Source organism: Myotis davidii, unplaced genomic scaffold (genome assembly GCF_000327345.1).
Source record: "Myotis davidii unplaced genomic scaffold, ASM32734v1 scaffold515, whole genome shotgun sequence".
Lineage (NCBI taxonomy): Eukaryota > Metazoa > Chordata > Mammalia > Chiroptera > Vespertilionidae > Myotis > Myotis davidii.
Window position 1 is genome coordinate 299,452 of NW_006286242.1, and position 4,987 is coordinate 304,438.

General features: G+C 44.7%; 1 long non-coding RNA gene across 1 annotated transcript in view; it reads left to right on the top strand.

Annotated features, from left to right (window-relative positions):
* The window catches only part of LOC107182102, a 96,841-nt gene that overhangs the window by 62,969 nt on the left and 28,885 nt on the right, over positions 1 to 4,987 (top strand). The gene's annotated exons all lie outside the window — the stretch shown is intronic.

The following is a 4,987-nucleotide window of genomic DNA, read 5'->3' on the forward strand; positions in this document are numbered from 1 at the left end:
CCTCATTCCCTCACCCCGCTGCCTGCCTGATCGCCCCTAACCATTATGCCTGCCTGCCTGATCGCCCCTAACCACTCTGCCTGCCTGCCTGATCGCCCCTAACTGCTCACTTGCCTGACTGATTGCCCCCTAACCAATCCCCTGCTGGCCTGATTGATGTCTAACTGCTCCCCTGCCAGCCTGATCGCCCACAACTGCCCTTCCCTGGCTGCAACCCTCCTCCTCTACCGGGACCTGCCTCCCCTGCAAAAGACAGCAGAGACACTGGCACCAGCCTCCTCCATCCCATGCTGAGCCGCGGGACACCCAGGCCTCATTGCACTGATCGCCTCCACTGTGCACATGGCCATCTTGTAGTGGCCATCTTTGTGGTGGCCATCTTGTGACAATGTCCATGGGAGGGCCACCTAGGCTTTTATTAGTATAGATAAGAGAAAGCAGGTGAGAATGGCCCAGAGGCAGGCAGGACCTATCACCTCCTTACCTGTCAGGAGAGTTAGGCAGAGTATGTGCGATAGGGAACTCCACCCTAGTGCACACTGTTCTTATCAAATGCAACTCACATATCAATAGGTTGGTTTTTTTAATTTTGTGTTTGTTATTTGGTTGGGAAAAAAGAGCAAGGCCTAGGATAATCTTCTTTTTGGGAAAACATGCACATGTGCACCCAGTAAAGAGCAATAGAAAATATTTATCTTCATCAAGCACTGCACTTCATGAATTTCAGAATTGTTGAAGTTTAAGGAGAATTGGAGAGAGTCATGGTGCTCCTTGAGGCACACTGTGAAATGTCCAGATGTTGCATTCTGTTTTTTTCTGTCTTACAGCTTAGGACATTATGTATTTTGGTATTATATATACTAATATATATGTATGTATGCATACTATATGTATGTATCTATATATATAATGTATGTATCATATGTGTATGTACAGTCCCCTTTTACCCACAATTTTGCTTTCTGTGGTGTCAGTTACCTGTGGTTAACTGCACTCTGAGAATATTAAATGGAAAATTCCAGAAATCAACAGTTCAGAAGTTTTAAATTTTGTGCCGCTATTCTTAATAGAGTGATGAAATCTCATGCCATCCTGCTTGGTCCCACCCAGGACATGAATCACACTCTTTTCCAGCATCTCCATGCTGTGTATGTACCCCACCCCTTAGTCAGCAGCCATCTTGGTTGTCAGATTGACTGCCCTGGAATCACAATGCTTCTGTTCAAGTAACTCTTATTTTACTTAATAAAGTGGCCCCAAAGTATAAGAATAGTTTAAACTTTATCATAGTTATCTATGTACCGGGAAAAACAGGCATCCACTGGGGGTCTTGGAACATATCCCCCAAAGATAAGAAGGGTTGACTGTGTGTATGTGTGTATATGCACAGACACATCTATCTATCTATCTATCTGTCTGTCTGTCTGTCTACCTACCTACCTACCTACCTACCTATCTATACTTAATTACTAAGTATAAAGTTGGCTTTTTCAGTATGTCTTAGTTAGTTTGAGCTGCTATAACAAAATATCATGGATTGGTGGCTTAAAAAATATCTATTCATTTCTTACAGTACTAGAAATGGGGAACCCCAAGATCAAGGTGCTGGCAGATTCAGTTACTCGTGAGGGCCCACTTCATGGTTTACAGCTAGCCGCCCTCTTGCTGTGCAATTACATGCTTCTTATGAGGTCACTAATCCCATCATGAGGGCTCTTCCTCATGCCTTAATCACCTCGGAAAAGGCCCCTGCCTCTAATGTCATTACACTGGCAGTTAGGGTTTCATCAGATAAATTTTGGGGAGACACAAATGTTCAGTCCATAACACTATATTGTATGCTATCTATATATATAAAAGGCTAAGTGACTGACTGTCCATTAGTCTGACAGTCCGACTGACCAACTGACCGGTACATATGATGTGCATTGGCAATTTAAAAATAAATGTTGACTCGCACATGTGTGATACATAAAAGCTCTCCCTGGCACCAGTTGCATGTGTGTGTTTTGATCTGTCATTGTTGATCATGCAGTAACGTAATTACCGCAGGAATATTTCTTCTAATTAATTTCTTTCATTGTGCACGAATCCATGCACCGGGCCACTAGTAAATAATATAAAATCATATTCACAAGCACATAGATCTATCAGACAGCAAGCTGAATTTTTCTTCAGTGTTTGCTTGCTACTTGTTTATTCATTTTGTGGTTGCTATTAGGCAAGTAGTAGGAGGCACCACAATTTTGAGAAAAAAATGAGAGAACTTAAAATCAAGAATTCTGCCCATTAATTTAACTTTCTACCTGTGATTTTGGGTAATACTCACCTCCTTTGAATTTTGAAGCATAAGACCTCCCAGGGTTTTGCTGGAGCATATTCAAAAATGTACAAGGACCTGTGCTGTAATGTGATATGTAGGAAGCTCACCCAATAGCAGCATAAAGGAGTGGTGGTGTGTCTGGATCTCACTAGGGAACATCCTGGTGCTTATTTTATTTTATTATTTTTTAAATACATATTTTTTATGTCAGAGAGGAAGGGAGAGGGAAAGGTAGAAACATCAATGATGAGAGAGAATCATTGATTAGCTGCCTCCTGCATGCCCCCTACTGGGGATCAAGCCCACAACTTGGGCATGTGCCCTTGACCAGAATCAAATCCAGGACCTTTCAGTCTGCAGGCAGATGCTCTATCCACTGAGCCAAACCAGCTAGGGCTCGTGGTGCTTATTTTAACTCTCTCTCCTTCTTGTGCCCCCACGTCAGTTGCTATTTTGATAGTGAACATGCTCCTGCAGTTAGTATGGCATGCTGATGGCCAGAAGCCCTCATGGTGGTGGTAGGGGGGAAGGCGATGAGTTACCCCTGTGCCCACTGACACCTCTGTCACCATCTATTTGTTGAGCACTGGATTGAAATAATAACAACATACAATACAAGATAAGAATCCTGCCTATAAAAACCCAGTCTTGTTTTAGAGAAAAAAATACATATGAAATACAGATAACTTTTAAGACAAGTAGAGTACAAAAAAGTTTTTACAGTCAAAATGTACATTGAAATGCACATTAATATACTTTAGTGAAGACTATCAACATTTATTTAGTAAAAAGTCGAGTATTTAGGAAAATATTCACTGTTCTGTGGATATTATCCTAATGTGTAAAAATATTACAATAATAATAGTTCCAGGTCACAAAAATCTCCTATAAATTTCTTGATAAATAAAATGGATATTAATACTCTTAAAATATTCTACTATTTGTTTTATTTCAGGCTTTTTGCAACCTCCCCCCAAATCTTAAAATGAAGCCTACGCAGTTTAGTGTGTCATTGAGAGCTGTCCTTTCCTCTTTCTCAAGGTGCTGCAGTGGGCCCAGTGGTCTTTGAAGGGGGTCCCTCCCCTTTGGTGTCCTGTTGCCCTGTCTCCTACAGCATCTTCCCACTGTTGTCATTGTTCATTTGCCTCTAATCTTGGCTCCTATATGTGACAGTCTAGTCACTTACTAATAGTTTTCTCATCAAGTTGTGTGGCCCAATAATGAATGCTAGCAGAGTGACTGACACCTTGGCCACCAATACAGTAAGTACCTATCTGAGGGGTGATGGAATGAGGCTGTCCCCACACTGGTACAGACCTATGGTGACATCTTTAGGCTATTGTGTGTTTCCAGTCAATAGATATCTTCTAATAGGTATGTGGTTTTGTTGACTTTAAGGTATTTTATTGTGTGTTCTTTTTTAAAAAACAAATGTTCAAATAATCACGATTGATTGATTTACTTATTTATTTATTGCTATGGCTAGTCCAACCCTGGACTTCCTTTCCTTAACTATATGGTCATTATAATCAGACTAGAGGCTTGATGCACGAAAATCATGCAAGAGTAGGCCTTCGCAGCCACAGTGGCTGCCTTGGTCCCTACCTCGCAGCCGCAGCTGCCTGGATCCCTTGATCCCACAGCTGCAGCCCTGGCGTCCAGTCTAATTAGCATATTACGCTTATATTATTCTATATAATAAAAGGCTAATATACAAATACACCGAACCATGGAACAACCAAACAACCAGTCGCTATGACGTACGCTGACCACCAGGGGGCACGTGTGGAACATGGTGGGCATCAGTAGCAGGCAGCAGAGCACAGAACACAGTGGGATGGGGGAGCAGGTGAGTGGGGATGCCAGAACAAGGTGAGGAACCAGTCGCTGTCATTGGGGCGAGCCTCTGGTGGTTACTTAAAATTCTTTGCTCCCATACTCTGTGGTCTCTCCTGGCGCTTGCACCTGCTGCCGGTGCTGGTCCCGCTCTCACCCACAGCCAGCACTGGAGCGCAGCTTGCACCTGCTGCTGGTGCCCGGCACCAGGCCCAATCACTCTGCACCATCAGCGGGTATGGGTGGTGGCTGCCAGCCCCGATCGCCCCTGAGGGCTTCTCCACCTCCCCCTGCTCCTGAGGGGCAATTGGGGCAGCAGCCGCCACTCGCACCCGCTGACAGCACCAGCCCCGCTCACACCTGCTGCTGGCACCAGCACCAATCACTCTGCACCATCAATGGGTGTGAGCGGGTCCAGCGCTGTCAGCATGTGGGAGCAGCAGCACAGTGTGAGTGGGACTGCTGGCAGACAGGGAACGGGAGCCACCTGTGGCAGGATGGGCTGGGCGGAGGCGCGGAGAATGGGCTGAGACCCGCCCCTGTGCCCACTGCAGCCTCACAGCCCACAGTTCCTTTCAAGGTGCACTGAGCCCCTAGTTATAGATATTTGGCATGGATTCAGGAGAGAAGAAGGTCTCTGAGGAAGAAGTTGGATAGTCAGGGAAAGCCACATGGAAACTGGAGATACTTGTGCTGAATCCTGAAATGTGTCTTGAAATTCATATGAGATTAGGGAGGAAATGCCCATGGCTCAGGGAGTTAGTGCTCATGGCTCTGGAAAGATATCTTGAAGGACTGCCTTTCCTTACTCTAGGCATCTAGGGAAAG